At 42.4% G+C, this 16,055-nt stretch overlaps 1 pseudogene across 1 annotated transcript in view; it reads right to left on the bottom strand.

Moving 5' to 3' along the window:
• Positions 1-16,055, bottom strand: part of LOC149867500 (ATP synthase F(1) complex catalytic subunit beta, mitochondrial-like) — a 41,537-nt pseudogene that overhangs the window by 12,677 nt on the left and 12,805 nt on the right. Inside the window, exon 7 of the transcript XR_016442074.1 lies at positions 8,035-8,143. The product of XR_016442074.1 is annotated as an ATP synthase F(1) complex catalytic subunit beta, mitochondrial-like (transcript). The remainder of the gene's footprint in view (positions 1-8,034; positions 8,144-16,055) is intronic.

The raw sequence follows: 16,055 nt of genomic DNA, 5'->3' as shown, positions 1-16,055 counted from the left end.
AGGCTAGGCAGCCCCCCGAGCTGCAGCAGGGCCCAAATCCTTTCCTCTGTGGCAGTGGCACACCTTGAGTCTGGCCAGCTGGGTGCAGCCCAAACTCCCAGGGGCCCAATCCAACTTCCCCAGAACTCATTGGCAAGTGCAGGCCCAATCCTTTCCCCTCCCCCTCAACAAAAATCAAAGCAAAGACCAGCTTAAACATCAGATAGGTTTTTCTTCCACCTTTTCTTATTTAAACAGTGGGGTTGACATGTACACTGTGAAATATGGTAGTTGATTGTTATCCAGTGTTGTCAAAATTTCCTGATATACTATGGCATTTTAAGAAAAATCCTAGGAGTATTTAAAGAATATTTGTCAGATAGGAGACCTATCATTTAAAATTCCAGGTTTACTTCACTAGCCACAATAAGAGAAGACAAAATGCATTAAATGCATTTATTCAGAAGCATTTTATTTGAATTTTTAGTTCTTTACACCAGTCTGTTAGAAGAACAAGATTTGGTAAACAAGATTTACCCAATAAACAAACTGGGTCTAATCTAGGAGGAATTAGGATCAACTTTTTCTTAGAGTCTGAACACCCACTGCAGGATCATAAACTGTTAATATTCTTTTAAAAATATTCTAAAGCAAAGATCCCAATCCCAAATTATTTGGATCAAATGTGGGATTTGCCACAGATTTCGGTGGGCATAAGAATACCCACAGATGTATATTTTTGTTGATTAAGCTACACAATCAGTGCACCAAAAGGCTGCATGACCCACTTCTAACTCCATGCCACTGTGCACGTTACAACAGCTTTCCATTACTTGAGCACACACTTTTACTCCTTTAAGACCTCAGCCATTCATTGGTCAGATCAGACAATGAACAGTGAATAAATTAATCCCCTAAATGGTAAAAATACTCCATAACTAGATACTTGGTTTTCACAAGAAAAAAACAAAACAATATTCTGAGTTTTGATTGACAGGAGTCATCTTCAGATGCAAATCACTATAGACTTCCTTATTATAAAAATAATATAAATAACTATGACCTTTTTCTCTTTTTTTGCATCTTTTAATCATCTAATTTACCTACTAAATAAAAAGGGGCCAATCCTATAGAAGTGGAACACATATGCCAAAAGAGTTTACAGCTTTGCAGACTATGCTAGTATTGACACTCTCTTGAATAATACTTGCACTTACAACTAACACCTTCTGTTGATTTTTATTTTCCAAGCCTTTTGATGAGGCATCTTTTAGGGTTCTTTTGTTAGACAGACTTTCCACAAAGAATGCAGAAAACAACTGCATTCTTTCTACTAACACCCTCGACTTCAAAACAACATTTTTTCAAATCTGTTTGCAGAGATGAACTCTCTTTCACACAGAGTCTGGAAAGACTACTACAGCAAATGAAGGAAACTCAATCAAGTTGTCTAGAATCTGTTCTTTTTCTTTTAAAAAAAATGCCTCTAGGTAGGAGAGTGGGAGTGGTACAAAGAAAGCCTGGTTCTTTTAATCTTATCATTGCTGGGGGGTGGGGGTGGGGGGGTTAAAACTAGAGATAAAGAAAGAAGTCAGATGCCTTCCTGACTTCAGAGCTCTTTTAAAATCAGGCCTGGGGAGTGATCCCATTTTTGCTTACGCCAGTTTTACAGTGGTACAACTCTAGCATCTTCACAGGAATTGCTCCTGGTTTAAAGACACAAGATGTAAAAAGCAGGCTCTTTAATAACATTAGCTATAACAATAACAGACATTGGTTGTAACAGCATTATTGCTGGATAAAGCAGAGTAAAAGAAAGCCTGCCAAGTTAAGCTGCCATAGTGAGTTCTCCAGCTGAAGATGTACATGATGGTGAGAGTTCTTCTGCAATCTCTAGTGACATTTACAAGCTTGGTGAAACAGGCATAGATTGCTTTAGTTCAGTACAAGCAGACCCAGTGGAAGAAAGGCTATGACAAAATACTGAAACTGAGCAAAACAGAAACATGATTACACTCACATCCCTATGTGTTTGACAAAAGACTTATCCATTTTTTTCCTTTCTAGAATTGATACGTGGCTCTTTACTGACAGGGTTGTGACGAAACAGGTAGCCAAGGTTGAAAATGGGCTAAGTCTATATGGAAGGAATGTATGATGTTACTATACAAAAAAAACCAGTACTGGCATTTTAGATTTGGGCACCTGTATTTAGATACAAGTAAATACAAATTAGCTGTTTATATGGTAGGTAACCCTGCAGATGTTCTGCCTATTAGACTATAGTTATAGTCTATAATGGTAACTTTGTATATTCTTTATCTACAGACCCTTGTTAATATGCATGGTTGTGGAAGGATGGGGGTTACCTGCACTTGTATTCACTGTTGGTAAGCTTGGGTTTACTGTTTACAGTTAAAGTGTGCAATTGTAAAGGACAGGTCAATCAGATTGTGTCTACTTGCCCTCCCCTTAGAATCTGAAGTTTGCAGGCACACAAAAGTTGTTAATGCAAAATTATACAAAGCTCACTAAAAAGTCAGCACTCAGAGCTGTGCAGAGGTCTGCAGTGGGGTAGCCCTCAGTTTTAGTATAAAGTTGGCGCACACCTGCAATCTGTCCTCACAAGAATTACTCTCAGAATAGCCTGTGGCTTATCAATTCTGTAAGGGGAAGCACTTGTGAGCATAAGTCTCTATGGTGGGTTGAGGGAAAAAGCTGACACTCAGTATTGTTACGATCCAAAATCTGAGCCTGCTTTTGACATTGGGCAGGTCCTGAAAAAGCTTGGGTTGCATAAACAATCTGGTGGAGTGATGGCACTCTCTGGAGACAGCAGCCAGAGTAGCACTTTCAGCAGCGATCCCTAGCAGTGCTCCCCAGTGGTCAGAACAGCATTTGCACCCCAAAAGCACTCCCCTGCATCAGAGTGGCAGCACCTCCAATGCAGCCTCCCTTCCAAGCACTTGTTATTTGGGTTAGCATAGCTGGTAGACTCCTCAGAGCAGGGCAGCAAGGACCAGTTCAGCCTCCAGGGTGGGCCACCCTAATTGAGGCTAGCTACTTTGGCTGGTGGACCTAGTAGATCCCCTAGACGGGGGACTGGGTAGTAGGTTCCCAAGTTAGTTTTCCAGCAACTGTACCTAGGTGCATCTATAAGTGCAATTAATTTAACTGAATATACTCCAACTCAATTTGAGCTAGAGTAAACTAATCCTGATGTCACTCTACACATGCATTTAAATGCAGTAACTTACTGCACTACCAGGCCTATCTAGCAGTGCAGTAAAATTAGTCTACTGCACCATAACTGCTGTGCCTGTGTAGGCAGTGATGTTTTACTGTGCAGCAAGTCTCATCTTACTTAGCATCTCATGCAGACACACCCAAAAGTTTTCTTTAAGGTTGTATTTGCTCCTTTTCTCTCCCCTTTTAATAAACTCTGCTTTAATGTAATATTTCCTTCCAAGTGGGGAAGTCTGTTCAACTTAGAAGACTCAGGTAATATTTGCTTCTGGGCTCAAGCTAAAAAATTGGTGTTTAACCCCTCAATCTGAACACGGCCCTTGTTACTGCTTGAGATAAATGGTGCATATGTAACCATTCATCAGAGACATGAGGTCAAAGCTTTACAGATAAACAGAACTCCTTTTACTCGAGTCTTTCATCGTAGGTACTCCAAAATTAGTTTGGTAAATTCATGCCCATATTACTTCTACATTTGGAGTGTGGTTGGGTCAGAAGTCCACAAAAGGTAAGTGATAAATGATTAGTAGGCCTATCAGTCCCCAAGGCAAACAGATTTTACTGGTTAACAAAAACCACACATGCTACCCTGACAAGACTAGACTGTTCTGGTTACTTTTGAAACCTTGGTCAAATTTTGACTCGGGCCTTGCCTTCAAAATAGAACAGTACTTAGATTTAGCCAACTCTTTACAAAAACATTGACAGTACTTAAGGAGTTAAAAGTTGCACTGTAAAAAACTACATAGCCCTGTAGGGAAGGAAGGGAAGAAACCGCTACTCATTTAAATCAATGCAATTCTGGATGAGCCAGCTTACACAGGGCTGTTTAAGTGATGAACTACAGCTGTCTATTTGCCCTCACTTTTTCCCTTGGAAAAAAAAGTAGCACTGCTTAGAAACAGCTTTTATAGAGTATCCCCAAATCCCAGGACTATTTGTTCCAACATGTAGCCAGTGTTCATCTTAAATTTGCGGGATCATGTTAATTGCAATATTCAAAAGAATACAAGAAAAGTCATTCATTCATTTGTAGTTTAAAGTGACATTTGTATTAGTATTGGAAAGCAATTTCAGTCATGGAAAAAAGTAAGTGTATGAAGGAAAAATACAACTGCCATCAAGAGTTCTACTCCTAACCCTACAACAAGTGTCCACTGGGAGGGGAGGGTAAGGAAAGGGGGTGAAGGGTAGGTTTTGCTGCATTTGGTTTTTTTATTTTTTCAAAAACATTTCACAGTACCTCACTTTGTAGAATTGTGACCTATTGAAAAATGCAACAGAAAATGACCCTCCTCTCCCAGCAAGACAGTGGAGGTTACAGGTGCTGGGAGGTGGCTCTGATGTAATTACTATGCATCAGAACAGACTGGGAGCCGGCTGGAGCATGTTAATTAGCATGCTCTAGCTAGCCCCATCTCATGCATCAGTGTCCCTGTGCTTCAAAATGGCAGTGGGGGCACTTTAACTAAACCTTGTTTGATGAGCTTTAGTTTAAAAAAAACAAAACAAAAAAAAAAACCTGCTACTGTTTTGAAGTGGGGGGAAGGCTAATATACAAGCTGCTATGAGTGGCTTTTGGAGCTGCTCTAGTCAAAGTGTCCCCCACCCCAGAGCATATGTAAAGACAACCTGGAATACCAGACAGAGAACAAGCAGTGGTGGGACCTTCACTATGTCAGGAAAAGGAAAAAATTACTTGCAGGTGTCATCTTGAAAACCTATTTACTTAGGAAGACTTCTGGAGCTGTTCTCATTTTAGTAGTTAACTCTCATTACAGGAATGTTATTTTGCAAGTTTAAAAAGATGCATTTTTAGAGTTCTGGGCTTCTTTGAAAACAATGAGCCAGTTTTAACCATGATAAACAAACAATCCTTTCAAGACATTTGAAGATTCCCCAAGTAATTCACAACCAAACCAACCTACACCCCATTTTCTCCAAGGTCTGACTTATCTTATCCCAGTTCTTCCCAGACTAGATTAGAATTTTTCTATCTTTATGGACACTCAGTGACAAACTAAATAAACATGAAAAATTGTAAAAACAAAAAAATGTACCCTTCCCTCCCCCCATTTGTTGTAGCTAATATTCATGACAACTGGAGTAGTAGGTACATAGTTTTAACATTTTTGTGGCAAAGACTACACTTCCAACACTGAATAGATCAGTAAAAGTTCTGTTGGCTTTCAGACAGAAAGGCTGAAGTACCAAGTTATGAAAGCAATCTTTAAAAGTTTTCCTATACAGGGGAAGAAGTACACATGTCCTGGACAGACCGTTCATCAAGCAGACAGTGGATCAGCTACCTAAACCAAATCTCACACATTCCAGCATCATGACAAGCATGCTTCAGGCAGACTGTCCCTTGTGAAGCTCTGCTGAATGAGTAAGCATTAATCTGCATGACGGCATCTCAAGGATCATTGGTTCTCAACCTGTTTAAACTCAAGGCACCCTTCACTAGATGCAAGTCATTCCTCAAAAAAAAAAATGTCATCTCCTAGACTTCACTTGTTTTTTGGCTGCAGAAAACTATTAAAGCAGTTGTTCTGCTGCAAAGAATGCAGAAAACCCACAACTGGCTTTAGGTCTCAGAACTGACCCAGTCAGCACACCAGATAACACCATGCACTGCTTGTGGCGCTTGCTCCAGCTCACATCCCAAAGCAGCCGAGTAGGCACTGTGGGCAGCACATATCCAGAGCAGCTACTCTGGGGCTGTGCTGCATGTGGTGGCAGCTCCAAGGTGCATCCCAGAGCAGCCGCCACATGCAGCACAGACTAAGTAGCTGAAGCAGGACTGTACCACCCTGCACCCACTCCAGCACACAGGCTGGATCCAGAACGCAAGGTTCGTCTGTAGGTCTGATCTACCCTGTAGACGAGATCTATGCCATTCGTCTGGTCCATAGGGACCAGAACAGGTTTGACACCCATTTTAGAGAATTTGAAAATGAAAAAAAAATTCACATATTTTGGGTGCTTTCTGTTATGTACCAGTTACACTCTAGCCCTTTTTTGCCCTGTCCTGTCCCAGCTGGATCTACTGTTAGATGCTTAAATTTGCACAACTTCGAGATATGGGAATGTGTTGGGGGGGGAAGGGGGAGGGGGAAGAGGAGAACCACAAATCTTTAGTTATGATGATTTAAAAAATGGAATTGTTCAGAGTATCAGTACCATTAAGTCTCATGACTGTTACCATAATTGTACAAAATCATTGCTAACCCAAGCTGAAACTTGACTCAAGATTGACACCCAGAGGCGAATTCCTTCAACTAAAATCTCTGCCTTTCTTTTTCCTGGAACTTTAAAAGATTTGAAACAACCAAATATATATTTCATTTATGCCAGCTTAAAATTCACTGTAGTAGTGTAATGTGTCACTCATTTCATGGGCCATCAACACAGAAAGGCATGAATTACTTACTGCTTTATGTGATTAACTACCTTTCATGAATAAAAACAAAAACTTCAACTAGGCAGAACTGGGCCCCCTGGCTCCTTGCTCACACTGAAGGATCCACCTGACTCTTGATATCAAGTACCTTTCTATAAGCATAACAAAACTGTATCATCATTGCCCTACTGCACCTTTTTAGAGAAATCTCAGCTGTTTGCTTCACATTCTTTTTTTATACCCTTAAATCGAAAGGGTATGAAGAACACAGTAGAGTTCCTTAAGTGTACCAATAGCATTTATACTTGTGCTGTTTTACCCATTTTAATGGGTGACAGAAGTGTCTTAATAAATCTACCCAACAGTATAAAAGAGTCGGAGACCTAGAATATTAAAAGTTCTGCAGCTTACAATTTAAACAGCCTTATTTCTATGAATTCATAGGATAACAAATTAGTTCCCCCCTTCCCCAGAGCACTATTAATTATTTATTATTGAACTGGCATATACTCCTTTAAAGTTCAGACCAATACAGCAGTACTTTTGTGACTTTTGAAAAAAGTTAAATTAATTTGTTGTCTATGCCTCAATACATGTTTTATAAATTCAATTCACAACTCTATTGTATAGAATCAGACATCAACAGCTGAATAAAGTACAAATCAAAACTGTTTAATCAGCAAGTCACAGGAAAATTTGTTATAGTACGAGACTCCTGTGTTCAGACTCTCCCTTTACATCCAAGGCAGGCAAGCTATTATGTTATTTTTGCTCACATGTATATTTAAAATGCTACACCCATGGATCACTTCTGCAATATATGAAGTAGGGGACACCACTGATTAAAAGGAAAAACACAAAATAACTACTACTTGCCCCCTGGAATCTGCAGTCTTTAAACTCCACTACAAATCTTATACGGTATCTTCATATCAGTGGCACAGCATTTTCACTCTCATTTCAAGTAGTAGAATTTTTTTTGTTTTCCTTGGAGGCAAGGACAGTGGTGAGTTGCTAGTGTTAGTTCTAATACGCTACTGCTACTGTACCTTTAGTGCATGGGTTGTCAACCCAGGGTACATATAGCCCCAGGGGTACTTGGCAAGGCCCTACAAGGTATACACAGGTGTTCAGGAACATCCACCACCCCATGCCACTACCTCTCAAGAGCAGAGCCAGGACAGGACAGCCACTAAGCATCAAGCTTTCCCTCTCCAAACAACAACTGAAAAGCACCATCCTGCTTTCCCCAAAGTTACTACTTTTAACGGCAAGTTAACTGAAATAAAAGCCAACATATGGAACTGTCCAAATATTTGCCTTTTAAAAAGAGCCTTTAATATTTTTCCAGTTCAACCTTGGAACAGCTTTGATGCATTTAAAATTTACAAGATGTAATTACATACAGTAAATCAGTGTAGACATGTTCTTCAGACAGCTTCTGGGCTTTAGCAACAGCTTCTTCAATGGGACCAACCATATAAAAAGCCTGTTCTGGTAGGTGGTCATATTCACCTGTAACATACAATTTTGAATAAACTTGTTAAAAGGAATGATAAAATATGGCAATTGTCAGTCAGTTAAAGCAAAATGGAAACCAAGTTGGGGGGGGGAAGGGGAGAAAGGCATTATACAACAGTGTTTTCTTTCATTTTTTTTTAAAATAATTATATGGTGCATAGAGGCCAACTGCACAGCAGCATATTGGTGCTATCCATGCTGTGATGCGCTACTGCACAGTAGCATCACTAGTAGTGCATGCCTTTTTATGCAATAAACCAGAGCATTTTAGTACTTGATTATGCCCGTACTAAATTATATGCAAAGTAACCATTATGCATTAATAAACATGTAGATATGCACAAGCTAAATCTATTCCAACACGGAGGAAAGGCAGCAAGAAGGCACAGCAGCCCTCCTGGCTCTCCAGAGACCTAGCGGACCTACTGTGGCTAAAAAGGAAAGCCTACAAAGGATGGAGGACGGGATTCACCTCCAAGGAGGATTACTCCGCGCTGGTCCGGTCCTGCAGGGACCAAACCAGGAAAGCCAAGGCTGCAACTGAACTCCAACTAGCTTCAGGCATCAAGGACAACAAAAAGTCCTTTTTCAGATATGTGGGGAGCCGGAGGAAAAGCAAGGGCAATGTTGGACCCCAGCTAAACCAGATGGGGCAACTGACAACTGACACCCAGGAAAAAGCCAACCTATTAAATAGGTACTTTGCGTCAGTCTTTCATCAGTCACATGGGATGCCCATGCCTGCTGTGGGACAGGGAAATCTGGGTGAGGGGGATCCCCTACCCTCCATCAATGCTGACCTCGTGAAGGAACACCTTGAGAAGCTGGATACCTTCAAGTCAGCTGGCCCTGACAATCTGCACCCCAGGGTACTCAAGGAGCTGGCGAGCGTCATAGCCCAGCCCCTGGCACGGATCTTTGAAAACTCCTGGCGCTCTGGTGTAGTGTCCGAAGACTGGAAGAAGGCCAATGTGGTGCCGATCTTCAAGAAAGGGAGGAGAGTGGATCTGGCTAACTACAGGCCCATTAGCCTGACTTCTATCCTGGGGAAGATCTTAGAAAAGTTTATTAAGGAGGCCATCCTTGAGGGACTGGCCCAGGCTAACATCCTAAGGGATAGCCAGCACGGGTTTGTTGTGGGTAGGTCTTGTTTGACCAATCTCATTTCCTTCTATGACCAGGTGACCTATCACCTGGACAAGGGAGAAGAGATTGATGTCATATATCTTGACTTCAAAAAAGCTTTTGATCTGGTATCCCATGATCACCTCTTGGCCAAACTGCCCAGTTGTGGCCTTGGCTCCACCACTATCCGCTGGCTGGGAAATTGGCTTCGTGGTCGGACCCAGAGGGTTGTGATTGATGGCAGTCACTCATCGTGGTGCCCTGTGACCAGTGGGGTCCCTCAAGGCTCTGTCCTTGGACCCATACTGTTCAACATCTTCATTAACGATGTGGACGAGTCAGGAGTGGACTGGCCAAGTTCGCCGATGACACCAAACTTTGGGGCAAAGCATCCACGCCAGAAGATAGGCGGGTGATCCAGGCTGACCTGGACAAGCTCAGCAAATGGGCAGACGAGAACCTCATGCTGTTTAACACCGAAAAATGCAAGGTTCTCCACCTTGGGAGGAAAAACCTGCAGCACCCGTATAGGCTCACCAGTGCTACGTTGGTTAGCACTACAGAAGAAAGAGACTTGGGGGTCATCATTGACCACAAGATGAACATGAGCCTCCAATGCGATGCTGCGGCTAGTAAAGCGACCAAAATGCTGGCGTGCATCCATAGATGCTTCTCGAGCAAATCCCGGGACGTCATTCTCCCCTTGTACTCAGCCTTGGTGAGGCCGCAGCTGGAGTACTGCGTCCAGTTTTGGGCTCCACAATTCAAAAAGGATGTGGAGAAGCTTGAGAGAGTCCAGAGGAGAGCCACGCGCATGATCAGAGGTCAGGAAAACAGATCTTACGATGACAGGCTGAGAGCCATGGGACTCTTTAGCCTGGAAAAGCGCAGGCTCAGGGGTGATCTGATGGCCACCTATAAGTTTATCAAGGGTGACCACCAGGATCTGGGGGAACGTCTGTTCACCAGAGCGCCCCAAGGGATGACGAGGTCGAACGGTTACAAACTCCTGCAAGACCGTTTCAGGCTGGACATAAGGAAGAATTTCTTTACTGTCCGAGCCCCCAAGGTCTGGAACAGTCTGCCAGCGGAGGTGGTTCAAGCACCTACATTGAACACCTTCAAGAGTAAATTGGATGCTTATCTTGCTGGGATCCTATGACCCCAGCTGACTTCCTGCCCTTTGGGCAGGGGGCTGGACTCGATGATCTCCCGAGGTCCCTTCCAGCCCTAATGTCTATGAAATCTATAACATCTAAAAGGAAAAAAAAAAAAAAAGATAAAACCCTGAACTATGTGATCACTATTTGCAACTCACTAACACTAATGTAACAAACAGAAGTGATAAAGCTTTTTCCCTCGCTAGACTAAACAGAATACAGAAGGGAAGCAGCACAATAGTAAGCATCAGAAACTCTGCATTAAGAGTGGCCTTGATTGCTTTGGAAGAGATGCTAGAAAGGTCTTTCTAACTTTGCTGTCACTCTAAAAACCACACTTCTGTACCACACAGCCGACAGCTTGCCCCTTTATTCAGCACCTCTACACAAGGTTGTTACAATCTGTTTTGGTTACAGTGCAGGAAAAGTTTTAAAAAGTTGCCTGAAGTCACTCATTTAGTGACAGTAATTGATGGGTAGCATTCCTTGGACAGAGTGCTACTAGATAAAGGCTCCTTTAAAAAAAAAAAAAAAAAAAAAAAAAAAAAATATATAGGCAAGCGTGTTGTTTAGGAGATATCCTTGCTGGAGAAAGTTTGATTTTTTTTTTATTCTTCAGAATTTTTTTTTTAAAAAGGTTTAAAAGCAGACAGACTGGTATGGAGGCAAGAGAACAGGTCCATGAAGTTATCCATCAGCTGCAGAAAACCCTACCATTATGGGACAAAGTCCAAAGGCAGAGAAAGTTTGCCTTTGTTTCATTTGTCCCATCCACCCCTCCTAACTAGAGTTACATGTACAGGGCATTATCCTTTGGCTGGCAGTGAAACTAACAAAGCCTTCCTAAAGGACAAACATATTCACACTTTTTTTGTTCCCATCTGCTTGGCATATACTTAAAACTCAACACTCAAGTTTGAATTTGGTAGAAGAGACAGTCAAGAAGAACGAGCAGGAGTGCCAGGGAGTTGGGGAAAAAACAGAAGTACTACCAGGACAAAGTCTGAAGGGCACAGAAATCTTGAAATTGCATAGCTTTGTCACATGATTTTGCTCTACAGAATTACAACTATGCACCCTTTCATAAATACAAATCTACATTCAATTAAAGCCACTACCACAGAGCTTCTTCACAAGAGTTATCTAAAGGGCTGTATAACTGAATCTCACGACACTAGCTATATAGACACTTGTACAGGTAGTCTTTTTATAGCCAGTAGATCCCATCATGAAAGTATAGATTACTCGGCCATCTAATATCAGAGAGACACCAGAGAATATACCTAAGTTTGGCAATACCTATAGCAACAATGTGGTTTTTTCTATAGCTACTGGAGGATGAACTAAAGTATGCCAAACAAGGGAAGGCAAGAAGCTTCTGACTATCCTCTCTTTGCATCACAAAGCAGGGAAGGCTCTATGAAGAACAGCATGAAAAAGTCATCTAAAGACAGGTTAAGCATCTGAAGTTGCATTTCTACCTCACCAATACGCTACCTAGCTTCTGCAAGACTGGAAATGATAAGAGGCATTGCCCAACTACTTTCACCACTTCTTCCCCCATTCTTAAAGTTGTAGACTTCAAGGCAGGAGGTTTGGCATCATGTACATACAGTGCTTAGCACAAATGCTTAGAAATAGATGGTCGTTAGCCCCACTTATTTCTATATACATATATGCATGTCTTTGAAGCAGGGTGGGCAATTGTTAAACAGCCCTCCCAGACAAAATAAGTTTTGGCAAGCTGTCAAGGGCCGCAAGCACAGCCCCACCCCTCAGCAGGTGCCTCACCCCCTGGTAACCATCTTGGGACCAGAAGTCCCACCCCTAACCCCTAACCTTTGCCACCAGAAGCCCCTCCCTTTACCCCAGAAGTAACCCTTTTGGGAGGCAGGGGATTGGGGGGATGGGGGGGCGGGAAGATTTGCCATCTTGAAACTGGTAAAACAAAATCATACTTAAAAACAAAAAACACCAAAAATGCACATCTACTATAATCTACCTAGAGGTGATTGCGTAATTGCTCAAAACAGAGAGTCTTACTCCATATACGGTGCGCGGGTAGGGTTGCCAACTGAGTGAGGCTATTCTTGGAGGAGGCAGCCCCGCCCCCTACAGCTAGGGCAGGGCAGGCCAGACTAGGGGAGGAGAGGGGTTGCTTGGCAACCAGAGTTGCACCTTCTGCATGCAGGCAGTAGAGGGGCAGCCTAGAGCCAGGGCTTTTGGACAGCTTATGGAGGGATCCCATGGGCCGGATGGAATTGCCCGGCAGGCTGGATCTGGCCCATGGACTATATTTTGCCTTCCTCTGCTTTGAAGAAAGGCTAAATTAGTTACAATTTTAATGCAGGCATTTGGATCTTAATATGGTCTGCAGATCCAAGGGTCAAAAGCTCAACATGGCCAAAAAAAAGGTAGACTCCAAAATAAGGCTACGAAACTCAGAAAAGAAAAATCAGGCCAGTTAAAAGACAAGTCTCTTTACCAGATAAAATGCTCTTGAATCCCTTGTTTCTTTTAGAGGTACCAGTTTTCCACCATGGCCTGTGACGACTTCAGCAACCTGGAAAGGCTGTGACAAGAATCTCTGGATTTTTCGGGCCCGGGCTACAGTTAATTTGTCTTCCTCAGACAGTTCATCCATTCCCAAAATAGCAATTATATCTTGAAGGGATTTGTAATCCTATTATGGGGAAGACGATTTAAAGTTAAGTAATCCCTCAAACCACATGCAAATGTTAACACTATACCTTACTCAAAAGGCCAGCTCTCAAAATTCAGTTTTGTAAATCTGAAGAGACTCAGGCCCTAGCTTGAAATAGATTTTTTGGGAAACAAAGTTTTTATACCTGAAGAATCTTCTGAACACCCCGAGCTACAACATAATGCTCTTGGCCCACAATGTTAGGGTCCATAATACGTGAAGTGGAATCCAGAGGATCTACAGCTGGATAGATACCCAGTTTTGCAATTGCACGGGATAATACTGTGGTAGCATCCAAGTGTGCAAAAGTAGTAGCTGGAACAGGATCAGTCAAGTCGTCAGCCAGTACATAAATAGCCCAAAATGAGAACCCAGTTTTAAATTTAAACCACTAATTATTCATCATTCCTCAGACATGCCTACTATGCACTGCCATCTTCAACTAATAGCAAGAGTGAATTCTATTGGAAGACAGACACTACTTAATACCATACCTGTACAGATGTAATGGATCCTTTTTTTGTAGTAGTTATTCTTTCCTGCATTGTGCCCATGTCAGTAGCCAATGTTGGCTGGTAGCCTACAGCAAAGGGGATACAACCCAGAAGTGGAGATCAAGAGCAGATACCTGGAGATCAAGAGGGGCTTATACCAAGTTAACTAACCTGAATAGTTTGTTCTGGGAATTCCTGACAGAGAAGTGCTATCTTATCAGTAGGGACCTACCAAAATTGTGATTTTGTAATCTGGCACTGCCTACAAGATCTGCTGGAGGGGGTGGGGAAATAACAGCTTACTGAAAATAAACTACTGACTCCACAGAGGGAGCCAGTAGTCCTAAAGGGTGCTATGGTGGCCCACCAGGGGAAGGAATGGTGGAGGGGGGACAGAAGATCTGCCTACTCAAAAGGGCTGTTGGCAAGATGGCTGCCACCTCCCAGTCCTCACTGGCTGTGAAGGCTGCCTGTAATATGGCCCCAACCCTCTCCACCAATTGGCACAGATGCAGGACAAGAACCCCTTGTAGCCAAATCAACAGTGAAAGGCAGAGCCACTGATGCCCCTCAGCTGGAGGTGTGGGGTCCACCGCACTCTGCCTGCAAAGTGGCTGCCAAGCCCCATGTTTTGTACATGAAATCAGGGGCAGCTGCCCCAATTTTGTTAAGTCCCCATTTACCAGGGTGTCTCATGCCCTCTATCCTCCCCATGGAGTAAAAAAGTAAATGGTTAAAAGTTTTGCTCCCAGTCTTTGAATGGGAAGTAAAAGCCAGTTCAGAATGGGCTACCAGGCAGTCAGCATCCTGCTCTCACACTACCAGCAAGGGACTGGCTTTCCACTCCACCTTAGTGTTACCGATCTGGCCATATTAGGCACAAACCAGAAGCTTATGCATACTATTTAGTCATCAACTTTTGATGACATTTAAAATAAGATCCAATAAAGACTGAAGCTGCTACACACCTCTTACTAAAATAGAAAGTACATCCCCTCCCACCCCCACATCCCAACTACATCCAGGACCTGGAGAAATCAAATCAGGTCTCAGTCTTCTAATAAGGATACACATACTCCTTCATTCCTTCTGTGTCCACAAACATCAATCTAAAATTGTGTACCTTTTGTGTCTTCAACCGAAGGAAGACTGCAACAATGATACCAGCCAAGGACCTGGCTGGCTAAAAGTATCAGTCACTGTTCAGTAAATCCAATACCATAGGCTTGAGGACAACCAATCAGCAGCTCACCCAAAGGCTGCCCTGGATGGAGCACTCCATCTCTTCAGTGGGTGACTGAACCTATACAATTATAGGGCGTGTGTAGACAATACAGGCGTTAAATATAGAGCACCTGAAAATTTTAATAAAGTTTTTTTGGTGTGGTGTCAAATTAAACCAGTTAAGTTAAAGCAGTTTAGTTCACAAGTGGGTATAGAAGCAGGTAGCTAGATCAGTTTAGCTGATGCATGCCTGAGTGATGGAATTCCCTAAATAAATGTAAACAAAACATTCCATCATCTTCAACAGTTATCCCAGGGCTGGGACTAGTCATCCTGGTTTCTTGCAACAGGGTATCACTATTCTGTCCCTCTCCATTCCTTATTCAAGGCTTCATTTTATCCTATATCTCAACCTTTTGGTTCTGGTGGCACACTTACCAGGCCTCTCACATCCCACGGCGCAGTAGGCAGGTGCGGAGTGGGGGGAGCACAGCAGAATACATTGCGCAGAAAATGAAAAAGAGTCACTGGCTGGAGCCATGCCCCCGTCTGTCTGTCTGCCGTGATGGCAGCAGGTGGGGAAGCAGCTCCAGGCCAAAATTCAGCGGCACACTGAAATGCTGCTATACCCTACTCATTTTTCACAGAGGTTAGTACCAAATGAAAACAAAGTAGTAAAAAGAAAGGAGTCTACACAGTTAGATTATAAAGCCTTACAGTATATCCTTTCCCCTGAAGCCTTTCAGAAGCTGAGCACTTCATTTGAAATCAAGCCCCAAACAGTTTCTATATTTTGCTCAAATGGGATAAGTTATACCAGCTCATTGCTCCTGTTATTGCCAGGGCTAGTTTTAGGAGTTATGCCTGATCTTCTGATCCTGAAGAGTTGATGCATTCTAAAAGTTATTTAACTGGCCTACACTTAAAAGAGTTCTAATGAGAGCACATGTTAAAAGGCTTTTACTTTTCCCCTTGAAGTTACAGTGCTTGTATAGGTCAAGACTGCTACACCCTTCCTTCCAGACCATTCTCAAAAAAGGAATGATTTGCTTAAAAATTAGGATTATGTTTTCCCTACAACTTCTCAAAAAAAGTTTTCAGTTTTGGAAATCCAAGATTTAAAAGCAAATCTGAATATGAACACTAATTTAAGATGAAGAGTACACATTAATGTAGAACCTTAAAGGCTTTTTGGGATA

Source organism: Crocodylus siamensis, chromosome 4 (genome assembly GCF_052110815.1).
Source record: "Crocodylus siamensis isolate JL-2025a chromosome 4, ASM5211081v1, whole genome shotgun sequence".
NCBI lineage: Eukaryota > Metazoa > Chordata > Crocodylia > Crocodylidae > Crocodylus > Crocodylus siamensis.
This window is presented reverse-complemented; position numbering and strand designations above follow the sequence as displayed.